Here is an 11,821-nt window from a genome sequence, read left to right as displayed (position 1 = left end):
AGTTATCGTCTTCCAGATTTAGGAATGTTTCCTGAACCCACCACCGGGAACGGTGGCTGGGCCTCAACTATCACAATTTATATCTCATTGACGAGAGCAAGTGTAATATTCCTAATTTTTTTGATGTCATGAGACCAAGTAACTGGTGATGAGGATGAAAACAAGGCTTTATGGGATATAGGTAAGCTAACTGAGTGGGCAGTAACATTACTAATTGTGAAAGACAGAGATTATTTTCTTTGGATGGAAAAGGGAAATGCTGATTTTTTTAAAGTAGTGTGAGACTGAGAAATGTTCAAATGGACATGGGTCCCCTTGTTCACTGGTCACTGAAAGTGCAAAAACAATCACAAAGAGAAAGAGTATGTTGCCCTTCATTGCTTGATGATTTAAGTATGAATAAAGCTATCTTCTACTTCTTCCTCTCCATTCTCAAGGGACTGATTAAGAAGGACTTCAATTATATAGGAACAAACGCAGAAAAAGCGGAAACAAACTCATTTGGAATTCTTGAGCCTGGAGAAGTGTTGACGTGTTTGATTGTTTCCAATACAGAGATCAATACATTTCTGAATATTTAAATCTAGGGGGGATAGAGCAGAAAGATTGTGTTGAGGGGGAAGTTCAGTCACGTTCTTGTCAAATGGCAAAGCAGACTTGAGGGAGCAAATGGCATTCTCCTACATACATAATTTGTAGAATTGTTGCTTTGTAACAATTGTAATCAAAATGTGCTGAGCAAGTGACCATACACACAGGCACATGATGAATGACTAGTTCATCTACTTTCTGGTTTTGCATTGTAAGTATTGGCTAAGATATAGTCGTAACATGAACAAAATCACTGGAAAGACACTGAAGCTAGGGGATATAGAAGTGTTTTATGCAACAAAATGAGACACTCCTGGAGGAAGAGTAAGACCCAATATTATGTGACATTTTATATGCTAGAAGTCAAAGGTAACAGCAGGACAATTCTCTATGTATCTACAATGCTTCTTTTGAGTTACTTATAATTTTCATACATCTTCTTTGCATCCACACTCCAGACACCCAAAATGAATGTTAATCAGCTTTGTCTGGTTTTCAATCAATGGGTGTCCACAGCTCCAGAAAAAAAAATATTGTTCAGGGCTGCATTTTAAATTTAATCTACAATCCACATTCATGTCTGAAGAATGGCTGCTGTTGAACTTAATTATTTGCTATATACCCTAACTCCCTAACAATATCAGAACGATAATGGCACATCTTTTCTCAGCTAAAACGGGCAGACAGGACCTCAGTTTTATACTTCTTCCATAAGATAGCCTCTCCGACAATACAATAACCCCCAGTACTGTATCAGAGTGACACATGTTGAGTACAAGTCTCTGGAATCGAACTTGTGAATCATGTTCTGTATGATGAGTGGTTTGAATGAGGATACCGTGGATTGACAAGTAGATCTGGGATTGCATGGGTTTGAGGGAATCGCTTGAATCAGTCGCATTTTGTTAAATATTAAGAAAATGTAAGGTGGTTTCTAGGAGCTGACTGCTATTTGACTTCTGCTCCAGCAAAGTCAAAGCAGGAAGAGAATAACAGAAATTAGAGAAAGTACATGGAGCAGATTGCTTAGGACATCTGAACCTGCCTCCACTCAGCCAATCCAAGCTGGAACTTGAGGATTTATAAATATTTTTGCTACCTGACCTAGTAGGAAGACAACACATACAATCATGGCCCATTAGGTTCAGGTTGGTTAGATAAGCACTAAGCTGGTGCCAATGACAGTTGAGTCATTACGCACATCAATTAGAATGGCCAAAGGTGAAAAATAACCACGGGATCGTAGGTTTATTGGTGCAAAGTGCTTACCTATAATTTACTTACTGCTTTATAACAATTGTGTTCCATGTGGCCCCTGGTCCACTTGTCATTCTGCCTGCCCTACATTCTTCCATCAGCACATTCCCTCTTGAATGTTTTGTTTCAATTGCTGTTCCACATTGGAACTCCGTTATCATTATCATTGGTTGTTTCTTCAGTCTCTGTTAGACATTGTTTTTCATCAATTCTATAGTATTTTTTTATTTTCCTGTAAATGCCAGCAAGTAAAATGGAATGAATGTCAAGGTAGTATATGGTGACATATACACATTTTGATAATAAATTTACTTTGAACTTTGAATCCTGTGTAATCTCAGCACTGGTCTGTTGCCTGGGGGTATGTGGTGAGACAAATGGACTGGGATTTCTGTCCTTGTAATGCTGTAAAGAAAGATGAAATAACACCTTTCATATAATAAGGATACCAGTGAAGTTATTTTGAAGTGTAGTCACTGCTGTCATGTAGAGAAATGTGGCTGCAAACTCCCATAAGAAACGATGTCAGAATAATTTGATAATCTCCCTCAATAGTGTTGGCCGGGTCAGCAGAGAAACCACCTCACCATTCTTCTGGATAGTGTTAGCCATGAGAAGAGGACAAGTCAACTTTCTCTGCAGAGTCTCCAGAAATAGCTGCTCAAACCCTTGCATGATGGTAAGTTGAAGAAATGCAGTGTGGCACCATGACTGTAGAATCAGACTTAATGGGGTCAAGTTCAAGTTCAAATTTATTGTCATTGGCATTAATACACAGAATATAAATGCCATGAAAATGAGCTGTTTACAATAGCAGCATTGTACATTGCTAACATGTTGAGTAGAGAAATGAGTAAGACTTTAAATGAGAGACAAAGTGAGTATGCTCTTTTTAAGGCATCAATACACTTCACATAACCCCTGGCTACGGAAGCAACAGTCCATCCAGAAGAAGCAGTCTATTATGCTTTGTTACTCCAAAAACTAATCAAAAGAAAAGCTTGAGAGCTGGTAAACATGTCTACTTCATTTACTTCAGTGTGGTGTGCATATATGATGTGGAGGCATAATGACATATGTCATTCAAGTACATTTACGTATAACCCATTATGAACTATGGATACAACAAAGACTGCTTAATCAAACAGTATATTTACAAAATTACTGAACTATTAAGTACACAACACTCCTCCCTGCTTAGCTACCCACCACCCAAGCCATGCTCTCTTGTCACTGCTGCCACCAGGAAGAAAGTACACAAGATCCTCAGGATTCACACCACTAAGTTCTGGAACAGTTATTACCCTCAACCATCAGGCTCTTAAATTAGAATTTCACTCGACTTTACTTGCCACATCACTGAACTGTTCCCATAACCTAAGTACTAATTTTCAAGGACTCTTCATCTCATTTTCTTGATATTTATTGCTTAATTATTTATTATTATTATTTCTTGTTTTTCCTGCATGTTTGCACAGTGTCTTGTGTTGAACTGGCTGTCCACCCTGTTGGGTGCAGTCTTCCATTGATTCTATTATGGTTATTGGATTTGTTGAGTATTCCTGCAAGAAAATGAATCTCAGGATTGTAAATGGAATATATGGACTTTGAGCTGTAAACTCCAATTCAATATAGAATGCATCTCAATCTGTAATAATATATATCACAGGCCTAAAGCTTTAGTCTCTGTGGAGGATTTCTTACGCTTACAGGATAATGTTTTTCCTGACAAAGGGGGGTCACTGCTTGACAGGTGAGACTTGTGACTGTGAAACAATCTCAGGTTCTCCATGGTAGTTGTGGAAGTTGACTCTGGCATTGCAGGAAGTGGTTCTGACAGCTCTGGTCACCTTTCTTCTTTACCAATTGACTCTACTCTCCTCAACTAATTGATGTGCTTCCTCCAGACGACATCAGACACAGTCTCCACTATGCAGGAGAGTGGTCTCGTTCTGTCCTTAACTTTTTCCCATGTGTCCATTTTTGATCATGTCTGAAGTTCCTCGCCAGGACAGCTTGTCCAGGAGTGAGACATCAAACCTCCTTGTTGGGGGAGCTCTCAATTTGTGTCAGCTGTTTATCCGAAATTGGATTTGAGGAGATCCAAACATGAGTGCAAGGGATGACCCAGGAATGGCATAACTGGTGGATTGTTGTCTGTGCCCATGAATGATCTGGCAAAATCTACTTGAATCCTTTGCCAGGGCAACGTGGGCTATTCCCAGAGATGGAGAGGCACTGCTCTTAACATCTTCTAGATGTGTTGACATCCTGAACAATGCATGGCAACCTGCTCCCAGGCCAGTAGACAAAGCTTCGAGCAAATACTTTCATTTTAACCATGCCTAGATGACTGACATGTACTGTAGTTCCTCCAACACTTGGGCTCTCAGCTTACATAGTACAACAGCTCTCAAGGGGAAGTTTATCCTAGCTGGTAAAAATGGGAGAACTGGAATTTCTGCTGCACATTCCAGCCATTTTGGGTGGCCAAGTAGACCTGAGACAGTTTGGTGTCTTTTCTGGTTTCCCTTTGGATTATCTCTGGCGATTTGCATTAGGGAGAATGTGTCCAGACGAGCCTTCTTTTTTGTAATTTTCAGGTATTTCCATTTCCAAGGGTAAATGGGACAATCCATGAGGATTTCCATGATTAGTCGTTCTCTTGTATTTGATCTTATAATTGTGTTGTTCAAGAAACAGAGCCCATCTCTGCATTCTTGTTGCTGCTGTTAGTGGAACACCCTTCTGTGGATTGAAAATGGACACTAGTGGTTGATGATCATTAATGACGGTAAACTTACTCCCATACAAGTACTGGTTGAAATGTTTTACACTCCAAACCAGACTCAAGGCCTCTCTGTCAATCTGTGTGTAATTTTTTCCTGCAGCTGTCTTGGATGCTTTTTAAAACTTCCTCATCACCAGTGTTATGTTTTGTAACTCCAAAAATGCATCAAAAGAAAAACACGAGAGCTGGGAAAACGTGACTATTTCATTTTAATTTAGTGAGGTGTTCACATATGACGTATTGGCATAATTACATAAAACCCATAATAAATTATGTAAACAGCATAATCAAACAATATTGCTCAAATATTACTAAAACATTAAATACAAAACAGTCAAATATGTGACCAGTGCATTCCACTCCACAGGCCCAAGGAGCAGGTCAGGAATGCACTAGTCGTGTTGATCAGCACACAGTCTACTGGAGGAGCTCAGCTGGTCGAGCAGAATCTGTGGGAGGAAAGGAACTGTTGATGTTTCAGGTTGAAACTCTGCATCAGGACTAATACTCAGTGGTATTGATCCTTGTGAGAGAGTTTGGTTGCCATGACCACAGACTTCAATCAGTTTTCAGCTCAGAACAACAAAAACTAAGTAAAATCCTCTGAAGGCACTTCAGAATGATAAGTAAACGGATAACAGGATAAGAAAAGGTTTTAGTGAAAAACTCATAGGATGGAACAGATGTTGTGTGGTGTAGGGAGAGAATCAAATATCCTGAGGTCTTGTCAGCTGGAGGGATGATGGCACATGGAGGGCAAGTCATATTTGGGGATGAATAATAGGCATGTCTACATGATGAAATGTAGACATCATGGTTGAATTTAAGGGTGGAAGAGGGACAAATATAGGAAGCATTGAAAAATCCAAACACTCCGATGAGAATTTCAAAACTAAATCCAACTCAACGTTAAAGCAACATAGCAAAAATACTGGAGGAACTCAGCAGATCAGGTAGTATCTATGGAAATGAATAGACAGTCAACGTTTTGGGCCAAGACCCTTCTTCAGGACTTTTCAATCTCAGCTGAGACTTACAAGCACACAAAAAAGCCTTCCTCTTGGTCACTGCCAAGGAGTCTGTGAACGGTCTATTTGCTGTGTGGCTCGCTGTGGCAGGTGGGTAGGCCTCTGCACTCATGTGGTGTGTCTCTCTTCGTTGATGAAGGAAGATGTTACCATGGTTCTGTGTTATGGATTGGACTACTGTGTTTATGGACTGTGGACTTTCTCAGACTTATCATTTTTATATTCTGTGCTTTTCTCCTATTTCTTTCCATTTTGTTGTGCGAGGGGAGGGGTTTGGGTGTCAATATTCTTGTTCCATTTTGTGCAAGGGGAGGGGGCTTGGGGGTTAATGATCAGAGTACCATTCTTTTCTGTGCGGTTTGATGTTTCTCTCTGAACAACTTTCTTGTCCTATTTTGTTTCATGACTACCTGGAGGAGATGAATCTCAGAGTTGTGTATGAATACATACTTTGATAACCTTTGTACAAATTTCAGCTGGATGCAATGCATGTGTGCAGAAGAGAGAGAGGCTCCATGGATAATGTTTGGGGTAAAAACGGGCCAACCTGTTCCCAGTGCAGACTGATGATTGAAGACCAAACCCCTCTGTCCATCGCATTCCAGAGATGACAGGAGTCAATGCTGTCAGGGCATAAGAATGTCTTACGATAATGTGTTAGTCATGGCTCTACATTCAAACGAGTCTTTGTTTTTCTACTCAGTGAATAACCTCCTCTCACCTCTAAGTTAGAAGACCATGAGTGCATACACCAGATAGGCCTGAGCACGTGGTGGGGACTGATGCACCCACTGTGCTACAGGGAGACAGCTATGCTGTTGGTGTCAACTGAGATCCCACCACACTCCCAGTGGATGTAAAATAATCCCAACACCAGTGTGTTGTAGATGAGCAGGGAAGTTCTCCCTGGATTCCTGGACATGTAACTTTCAGCCATTGCTTAAAAGCTGGGAAAGAAATTCAACCCTGCAGCAAATAGTTTTATGCCCCATGGGACTGAATCTATATAAAATCAATTGTGAATGACAACAGTGATCCTGACACACATTGAAAGATTTAGTTATGTTTTAATTAGTAGCTTGTGCACTCATGCACAAAGCACATAGGGGCACACCTTGTCTGTTGCATATTTGAAGGTTATCCTGTCAAATTGGTTCATAGATGCACAGTAATGGGCCCCAGACTGAATCAAGTTTGAACAGTAGGAACAAGCCCTGCAGCTGTGTCCTTTGGACGAAGGCATGGGAGCAGAATTGGACCATTTGATCCACTGAGTCTTCTATTTTCAAGAACAGATTTATATGGTCCCACTGGCTCTCAAGGAGCAGGGTCACAGGAAAGATCAGTAAAGGAGCCAGGGGTAGAAAGAGCAGAATGACTCTGGTCAGGAGGAACACACATATGTACTGTACTGTGCAAAAGTTTTTAGGCACATATACGTAGCTAGGGTGTCGAAGACTTTTGCACAGTACTTTAGTAATTTTATGTATTGCACTGTACTGCTGCAAAAAAAAAACGTGAGTGATGATGCACCTGATTCGGATATGTGTCACTATTGTGAACTGAGACTGGGAAGGGGGCAGGGAGAGGGTAATCATGGTTGGGAAAAGGGGAAAGGAGAGGAGAGGGAGCGGGAAGCATCAGAGAGACATTCTGTAATGATCAATAAGCCAATTGTTTGGAATCAAATGACCTTGGCTGGTGTCTCAGGCTTGGTGTATCTGCACCTGTGCCACTCCCTGGCACTCCTCTGCCACTTGTCCCTCACTCCTCCCGTGACACTCCACCCTCACCATTCCCAACATCCTTTGCTCCTGCCGGATTTACAAACAACTCTCTCCACTCTACGTTGACAAATACAGTACTGGGCAAAAGTCTTAGGCACCCTAGCTCTATAAATAGAAGGAAGGAGGGTTGTTTTGCTGTTGTTGCTTGCTGTGTTCTGTGTTGTTCTGCCAAGATCTGTGAGCATGCTATGTTGGCACCGGAATTTGTCTTACGACACTTGTGGACTGCCTCCAGCACATCCTCAGGTGTGTTGGTTGTGAACGCAGCATATGTTTCGATGTATCTGTGATAAATAAGTTTCAGTCTGAATCTTGAACAAATACTGTCCTCGTGCATATGGGAGTTCTCAAGTGTATAGTACCACTGGATTTACAAGGTGTATCAGCAGATCAGGAGATTTCCATAATGCAGGGCTTTCTGAGGATTCAGGGAGTAATTGAGCTCAAGCGTGATATTCTGGACTCTGTGCTTCTTATAGATCAAAATTCATAGTTTCCTGGATGTGTAGATCATGTGCCACCACTGCAACTTCCTGCTTTATGATCATTGTTGTGCACCAGAAATTTTCCTCTAACCTCCTGTGCAGACTGCTGTGTGTGCTCATTGCTTTTCAGACATCATGCCGGACAAATCAATCCTTTTGGGTGGGGGGGGGGGTCAAAGAATATTCTCCTTGATCCATGGCTTCTCACTCCAGCCAGGGCTCTTGGTTATGCTGGCAAACCCAATCATAACCCAGCACAGAGCCATGAGGTTTACTGGAGGTTGTCACTGGACTTCTCAAGATCCAGTTCTGTTCTTTAGATTACTTAGGAAGAGTGGGGTTGGGCTAATCTTGAAAGACATTCTCCCCCCCCCCCTTTGTATCCTCTACAGTCCCACCATGGTCACCTGGGGGAAGGGTGGAGACAGGAGGTAAAGGAGAGGGAAGACTATGTTGTGGGAGCACCAATCTTGAGTGGCTCCTCAATAATCTTGATGTTAATAAGAGGGTTTAGCTAAATTAGAGAGGCCTTCTGTGCCTAAATATATCAAGACTTTGGCAATGATTACATTTGAAGTGATAATTGGCAAGTTCCTTATATCAGGATGGCAGTCTCACCATTTCTGCTTGGCATCATTATCATTGTCCATGATTACATCAGCACCTTTTTGGAGATCGTGGCCAGACAAACATTTGGACTAGGACATGATTATTGTGGCTGTATGTGCACTTCAGAGAATTCAGGTTTTATCTTTGTGAATCCTCAGCACCATCTCAAAGTCAGTTTCTGGGGTGAGTTCTTTATTTCTAAGCTTAGTGAAGAATCCCTCCACTTGCCTCCCTGAATGGAGCACCAAAAGCTGATGAGTATTCTTACCTCATTCAACACAAAGCAGCCCTCCTGCATTGCCACCCCTTTAATTATCTTGAGCTTTCACTGCAGTTCAATATCAGCACAATGCCTGCAGTGTGCCTCAGGAATAAATAGATACAACAGCTCATAAAAGATTAGAGTCATCGACTCATATAAAAATCCAGCACAGTAACAGGCTCTTTGGCTCATCTAGTCCATGACAAATCATTTAAACTGCCCACTCCTTTTAACCTGTACCATAGCCCCTCCATACCCCTACCATCCAAACTATCCAAACTTCTCTAAAACATTGAAATTGAGCTTACATGCACCATTTGCGCTGGCAGTTCATTCCACACTCTCACAGCCCTCTGAGCGGAGGTTTCCCCTCATGTTCCCCTCAAACTTTTCATCTTTCACCCTTAATACATGGCCTTTACCTGTAGTCCCATCCAAACTCAGTGGAAAAAATCCTGTTTACATTTACCCTGTCTATACCCCTTATAATTTTGTATACCTCTATCACATCTCCCCTCAATCTTCTACATTCCGAGGAATAAAATCCTAACCCATTCGATCTTTCCTTATAACTCAGATCCTCCAGACTCGGCAGCATCCTTGTTGATTTTCTCTGTACCTTTTCAACCTTATTTACATCTTCCCTGTAGGTAGGTGATCGAATCTGCACTCAATACTCCAAATTAGGCTTCACCAACATCTTATACAACTTCAACATAGCATCCCCACTCCTGTATTCAATAATTTGATTTATAAAGGCCATTATGTCAAAAGCTTTCTTTATGACCCTATCTACCTGTGGTGCCACTTTCAGTGAATTATGGCTTTATTTCCAGATTCCTCTGTTCTACCGCACTCCTCAGTGCCCTACTGTTCATTGTGTAAGTCAAGTCAACTTTATTGTCATTTAACTGTATTCATGTATACCGTCAAATGAGATAACGTATCTCCAGATAAAATATACAGATGATCATGCATAAACGAAGTAAAGTGCATAAATTAATATTGTAAGGTACAGAACTGATTAACCAGTGACACTTTGAATGAGATGTGGCAGGGAGTTCAGAAGCTTAATGGCCTTAGGGAAGAAATTGTTTGCCATCCTGACCACTCTTGTTTTAATGCATCGGAGTCTCCTTATTGATGGTAGCAAGTCAAAGAGGATGCTGGATGGATGGGTGGGATCGTTGGTATCACTAAGTGCCTGGTGTATGCAGCGCTCCTGATAAATGTCCCCGATGGATGGTAGGGCGACCCCTATGATCCTCTCAGCTGTTCTCACAGGCCTTTGTAAGGACTCCTGTCTGATGCTTGGCAGCTCCCAAACTTGATGGAGATGCAGCTTGTCAGGACGCTGTCACTGGTGCTCCTATAAAATTCAGTTAAGAATAGGGGTGGAGGAGCCTCACTTGTCTCAATCTCATTAGAAAGTGGAGGTGCTGCTGTGTCTTCTTGTTCAGGGACATGATATTAAGGGATCAGGTGAGGTTGTCCATGAAGTGAACTTGCAGGAACTTGGTGCACTTAACTCTACATAGGAGCCATGTATGTGCAGAGGCAGATTGTTCTCTCTCTCTCTCTCTCTCTCTCTCTCTCTCTCTCTCTCTCTCTCTCTCTCTCTCTCTCTCTCTCTCTCCCTCTCCCTCTCTCCCTCTCTCCCTCTCTCTCCCTCTCTCTCCCTCTCTCTCCCTCTCTCTCCCTCTCTCTCCCTCTCTCTCCCTCTCTCCCTCTCCCTCTCTCTCTCCTCAAACCCGTCATTGTTGATGAGGCTAACCGCTGTTGTGTCATCCGCAAACTTGATGACACAGTTTGAGCTGGATCCTACTACACAGTCATGCATCAGCAATGTGAACATCAGCGGACTGAGCACACAGGGCAAGGGAACGCCAGTGCTCTGCGTATTGGGATGAGAGACTTTGCTGCCCACATGGACTGACTGTGGCCTTCCTGTTAAGAAGTCCTGGATCCATTTGCAGAGGGAGGTGTTGAGACCCAGCGAGGACATTTTCCCCACCGTTTTCTGGGGAATTATGATGTTAAATGCCAAACTGAAGTCTATAAACAGCAACTTGGCATATGTGACCCCATTTTTCAGGTGGAGCTGAACAGAGTGGAGGTCAGAAGGTTTTGCATTGTCAGTGGATCGATTTGAGTGATAAGCAAACTAGAAAGGATCCAGTGTAGCTGGGAGTAGGGCTTTAATGCACTCCATGACCAGCTGCAGAAAGTATTTCATAATGGTTGATGTTAACCTACCTTGGCTGGTTCTACTGAAATGCAACAACTCACAACTGAGCTGCTAGTCCTGACCCTTTTGCAACCAAGCCTCACTAAAGGCTACAATATCATGATTCCATGTGTTGATCCCTGAGTTCATCTGCCTTTCCTATGATTCTTCTTGCATTGAAATATAAGCAGCTGAGGACATTGGTCGCACTATGCTCAACCTTTTGATTCCTAACTTTGCCTGAGATGTTAACAACATAGGTCTCCATATCCTCTGCACTAACTGTCCTGGCACTCTGGTTCCCATCCCCCTTGCAACTCTAGTTTAATCGTCACCCCCTCCATGCCCCCCACCCCCTGTGCAGCACTAACAAACATTCCCGCTAGGATATTAATCCCAACAGCAGGCGAAACCTTAAGGTGCACCATGTAGTGTTAATGAGTGTGCTGCAGTGCCTACCCTGCTTCAATAATTGCAACATTATGTAAGTTGCATGTTTATGTGTGTTCAGGCATAAAGGCATTAGGTAGGAGTACTGATTGCTGGGGGAAGCTGAGTTAAGTAGATGAGCTGTATGCATCAGTGTGTGAGTGCGGAGGTGCATTTGTTGACAAATAAGCTTCGTTACTGCTTATATTGACTTGGATTAACTGAGCAGTTATCAAGATCCTTTGTCACTGGCTTTGTTTTGCATTAACCTCTCTGGACATCTTCTCCCGTTGCTTCCTCCTTCCTATTCTTGTGTTGTCGAGAGGAGTGATGAGGCCTCCTTGGATGTTGGGGC

The sequence above is a fragment of the Hypanus sabinus genome, chromosome 27 (assembly GCF_030144855.1).
Source record: "Hypanus sabinus isolate sHypSab1 chromosome 27, sHypSab1.hap1, whole genome shotgun sequence".
NCBI lineage: Eukaryota > Metazoa > Chordata > Chondrichthyes > Myliobatiformes > Dasyatidae > Hypanus > Hypanus sabinus.
The sequence above is the reverse complement of the archived record's forward strand: the minus strand, read 5'-3'. Positions refer to the sequence as shown.